Raw genomic sequence first — 5911 nt, 5'->3', positions numbered from 1 at the left:
AGTATTTGTAGATGTCAACAGGTACAGAGAACTGGGCGTTGTTTATAAATTGAAACCGTTGCATGGAATTTTCAAATGGCTTCTCAACATGATGAGACTCATCAAAAAATACAGGTTCCAACAGTTTTGCTGCACGAAGATCGTTGTCAAGTTGCTGATACTCCTCTCGGATAGCATGGACCGATTTGGTGACATTCTGTACTGTTGTATTTTCAGATACCTATCTGACTGGTTTGGCCTGTGTCTGGTTGGATGCTGTTCCCTTGTTTTTTTTGGCCAGGTGTGTACTGTATGACGACATACAGTCAGCTAGTGACTTCACTGCTTGACTAAGTGTCCGCAATGTGTTGTGCTCAGGCTTGACCTTGTACACAAGCTATACAGTGCATTCGCATGACTATTCAGCTGCACCTCATCCAAAGGTTGAGATTTCAATTTTTCCCGACGAAAGTTATAAAATCCCTGGAACTCGTCGAAAATAGGATGACCGAGGGCTGTTTCAGACTGGCGTCGTGTATCACTTGGGGCTGATTTGTTAGACTGTACCACAAGGCATTCGTCAGTGTCTGCAATTTTAATAGAAACATTTTATTTAAAGCGAAACTAGCTGCAACTGGCTCATTTCTACTATTATATTTAATACAACACAACACGACTATAACACATCTATTATAGTCTAAAATGCAGATTTGAAGCTCATGTTTCATTTACAATTTATTATTTAACCCACTTTTATTTATATCTGGTAATTGCTCTAATGGTGTATGGGAGACTCTGTTTACACATTCAATACTGAAAGTTCTACGTCCATTGTCCAGCACTAAATCGATAATTGTAAGGATATTAATTGGAATAAATCAGTACTCTGCCCTACACTGTTTTAAATCTTCACTTTAGAGTCTATTAAATAAGTGTTTTGATTTATATAGTTTTTAGCTTGAAAAGTAAACTGATAAAACTCACAGCTAGTATCGCTTTAAAATTGTGCTTAAAAACTGTACGCATATTATTAATAAATACTAAATTGAGGGGAATAAAGGCAGAAAGTCAAACCATGTCAGAGTATACAAATGATTAATAAAAATTATAAATGTACATGTACCTGTACATGTATTGAAATATAAAGTAAAAAAAAAACAATAGTCATACAGTCCCTTGTTCAAAACAATTTTCAAGAACCAAAGATTTTAATATTTCACAAACAAAAAAGACTCACCTGAATAATATATTTTCAGTTTGTGCATGGTAGGTCTGTTTCTCACGTCCGAGATATTCTATCACAGCATTGTACATCTCGTCCTTCCGGGACAATCCATCTTTCAACCCCGAACTGCGACACAAAAGTATATATTGTATAAGACTGAATTTCTTTATATAAATGTGCATCACACCCCACCCTTTTCAGGGATGGGGCAGACAGGTTAAATTTCAATACTTGTACAGTACACTACTCTGTATATTAAAATTTTAATAGTAATAAAATTGTACACATGCATCCAAAACAGATACCACCAGTCTGACAACAACAACACGCACGCACGCACGCACGCACGCACGCACGCACACACACACATTGTTGTTTTATTTTATTTTTATATTTGTTATAAATACTCGAAAATTGGTGATTTACGAAAATTGGTTACATTATTCTCCGAGACGCACGCACGCACGCACGCACGCACGCACGCACACACACAGTATTGTTGTTTGAATTTTGTATTTATTTGTTAATACTCGAAAACTGATGATTGTGAACGTAAAACATTTGCACCTACCTTGTCGTTTTCGCTGGGGGGAGGGTTTTGGTAGATTTGCTACCGGAGGCCTTCTTAAGAACATCGAACACATTGACAGTGGGAGTAAGGCAGGACTTTGGATCTAACTCTCTGTCATCCCTACAAGATCTGTCGTCATCGGCATCCGGAATGCATGAAACTTTGAGAAATCGGTATTCAAATGCACTCACAACAACGACAACAGGCGAGCAATACATTTTCGATTTGTCTTCCAACTTTGTCGACGGCCCGTTTTCAGTGGCTGCCATCTCGATATGGCATTCTGCCGTGGGTGTGCACGCATAATCTTGCTTTATCTGTTCAAAAGTCTCAACAGACAAAGCAGCGAAATGTCTGTTTGCCAGCACGTTGTGCCTGGCACAATTAGCTTTTAAGATGCAGACGACGTGAGCTGTCGCCATCATGCAGACTGCCAGTCGCATCCGAGTCACCAAGACGCTCTCCCCTCACGTGATGTGCATCTGAGGTAGTGATTAGTTAATAGAAGAAGACTGGCCTCATTCAAAACATTTCGGCCCATTCCGCAATGCGCTCCACTGACGTGGGTACGGAGTCGGCCGAGATGTTGCAATTGGACTAGCCCAACTCGACGTATACGCGCCGATCGATGTGTGCAATTTTTCGGACGTATTACTACCAGCGTTTCACTACCAGTAGTATATACTGGACAACGTTGTTTCTATGACATTGTATACAGAATGTCAGTGGTCCTGCCGCTTGCATAAATCGAGTTTCACCTGTACTGCAGTGAACAGGAACATCAACAATACCGCCGATAAGAGATCGACGCTGTTCGAGCTGCGTAGACAACTGGGTTGTGATTGTTGGGTCAAAATTTGTCGATATACATTGCATCTATTGAACTGAAAATGTTTGCTTGTTTTTTTAAATTTTTTTTTATTGACATAATATCACATATTGACATATCAGATGTTTTTGATTTTTTTCCTAAATTATTTTTATTTTTTTTGAAAATGGAGAAAAAAAAGGGTCGGCCCCTATTTGCTAGGTAGGGTCGGGTTCTCGGAAACATCTTTTTTTAGGCCTAGGTATGGTATTCATTTGTGTCAATGGGATCTAGATATACAAGTAACATAAACCAGACATACATGTACATGACAAACACACACAGGACAGACATTGACAGACATACAGTACACTAACAGGACAGACAGACGCATACACATATGCAGGTTTACTTCCAGTGACAAAGGGCACACTCCTGTAGCCTCTATCGTAGAAACAAAACAAGCATATCGCATATAAAAACATAAACATTACTTCCTTTGACTGTTGTCTAGATAGTGTCGTAGCAGGGTGTTGGCTCCCGAAAATAAGGGAGAAAATGATCGTTTGCACATGATTGTAGTGTTAGATATTTATCAATATATATTGTTACACCACAGAGTATAAGCATAAATGAATACCCTGAATGAACGCTTGTACAAAGAGACATGTTTCAGTATACAACCATTACAGAACAACACTACACTCAGTGGCATCACATCAAAACACACGTGACACTGTACAGTCTCAGCCGTTCTCAAATGTATCTTGTGCTGGTATACAGTTCATCGTGGTCTGGGCACATACCTTGGTCCACACGTTTCTAATCCCATCCAGAGAGTGTAATGTGAATAAGTGAAAGGGTGGGGGGGGGAATTACACAAAACAAACACCATTTCACATCCATCATGCTGGCTGTACAGTATATATAGTTCATCGACGAGTTATGTTACAGAGACGCTGATTGGTCGAGTTCAACACATCATTGGTAATAGTAGCTGTTTGGCGATTGGTTAAGATTGATTTCACTTCATTTTAGGAGCTGTCAGGATATGTAGCCCATACGCTTTGCCAATGTTCGGGTAGAGCTAATTTTAATTGGTGGAATGAGTACGTAGTAAAAGACAGTAATTCCTAGATAAATAAATATAAATTAAAAGATTGACAGAATAGCTCATTATAATTGTACTCAAAATAAACACTCAAAGTTCATCGTAGGTTTTGGGACAGTCCCTCAGCTATGGTTGAAATTGACAATAGTCAACACACATGTGCTCGTATCATCGTATGCATATTTAAACACAGGCATAGCAACGTTTTTATACACAATCGACAGGGAGAATCAAAATAACACAAATATTGATATCAAGATAGGTCAATTTCCGCGTCGTATACACAGATTATATACCTTTATTTTAGTCCGACATCTCTCATGAACCTCTTCTTATCCATGTCGAGCCCGCATTCTCTCTGACCTCCAGGAATACATCGGTGCCCCTTTCCCTGATTCGCATTTGCAGATGTTGTTGTGGTCGAATCTCGTATGCGATGTGGCTTAGCTCTCCCCTTTTCTTTTTGAGCTCGGGAGGGAGGTCGGTCCGCACACTTATTCTAGTACCCTTCAGATTCCTAGCGGCGCGTAAAAATGTGTCCCTTTCGGTCCAGTACAGGAAACAAGCTATAATGGGGGTCGAGCCCGAGTCGCGTCGCTGCAGCCTATGAGCATTTCGAATGACCATGTTTTCTGCCATTTTCTTATCAAGTTTAAGACTATCTTTAACGAATTGTTGTACCTTCTCGATAGTGTCCGCAGGTGACGTCTCGAATCCTTCAACACCGTATAGTAGGAGATGATATTTCCTAGAGTATACTTGTGTGTGGAGGAGCGACATTTTCAGTTCCGCGGCGGTTTCTCTCAGTTTGTCGATCTCCTCAAGGTCGTCCGCCTGCGTCGACTTTACAGCTTCAACTTCCACCTCAAGGTTGTCAATCTTTTCGGTTAGTCTTTCTACTTTGTCCCCCAAGTCTTTGAATCCACTCTTTGTTGTCGTATCTAGGCTTTTCAGCAAAGACATTATCTCACTGTTTGAGGCCTCATTCGTCGCCATTTTTTCTTCCTGCACGAGAATTTTGTCTCGAGTTTCAAGGTCCAAATTCTCCTCGTTCTCTCTTGCACTTTTGTTAGCACGAGTCAGATATTTATGAATCGTTCCGGAGGTGTCCTTAGTTTTCCTTTTTGGCATAATATGCTAGTCAAATGTTAATTTTCATTCAGGTTTTTGTAAAGATGTACGAGAGCCATACGACACCTGACTTTTCACTTAGCCGCCATAACCGGAAGTCAGAGGTAGGCCATTTCTATCGATCGCCAGCTAGGAGTGGCGTTGGCTTAAGTCAGACTGCAGGATTCAGACAGCTTCAAATAAAAAAAGACAATTTGTTCAGTCATAATTCCTTTAATTATTTAAATTATGTTTTCTTCCAATTAATTCGTTTGTGTACTATCTCTTTCTTTGACCCCCCACCACCCAGACGTTCCGGGGCGTACTTCAGATACTTCGCCATGTCCACCATGATCCTGGATTCATTGGCCTTCGTGACTCCATCATTGGGCCAGTATACACATTTTCCTTTGATCCAACAGGATGGCAACACATCCTCCATCTCCTTATCATCCTCCAGCCAGACAGCCCTAGCCCAAACAGCCATTTTCTACCTGAAAATTAATACAAAAATGTATGTACATGTATATTGTAATATTCATGTAACTGTACTATACAAATTGTTCTACATGCACATGCAAAACATACATGCACATTTGTATTTATTCGATATAACTCGACAAAGTGTTTCTCGACAGGTTTCTACATTTCTGCCAGTGTGAAAATGAATAATTGTCGAAATAAGCAATGTAAATATGTTTAATGAACAGTAAATATGTTTAATAAATATTGTTTATGTAAATGTCTTGATTATTACATACATGTAGATTGCCTGTACATGTATGTCTTGATGTACATTGCTATCAAACTACTTGTTTGTCTACCAACTACAGTACTCGAAACGTACCAAACGGATTAATAATCGATTAGTCGATCAGTTTGGCTTAACCGATTACAACTAGTGTTGGGAATCGGACTGAATTTTCATAAACGATTAATCGGATAATCGGAAAGCCTCTTTCGATCAATTATCGATTATAATCGGAATATAAGCAGACATCATTTTGAAAGGCATATCCTTACTATTTGTGGAATTTATTTAATAGTTTATATGCATGTATCACTCTTTGGAATGCAGGGTTCTCCAAGCTTTTTCATTATAGCATG

The sequence above is a fragment of the Priapulus caudatus genome, unplaced genomic scaffold, assembly GCF_000485595.1.
Source record: "Priapulus caudatus unplaced genomic scaffold, Priapulus_caudatus-5.0.1 Scaffold285, whole genome shotgun sequence".
In the NCBI taxonomy this organism is placed as follows: Eukaryota; Metazoa; Priapulida; class Priapulimorpha; order Priapulimorphida; family Priapulidae; genus Priapulus; species Priapulus caudatus.
This window is presented reverse-complemented; position numbering follows the sequence as displayed.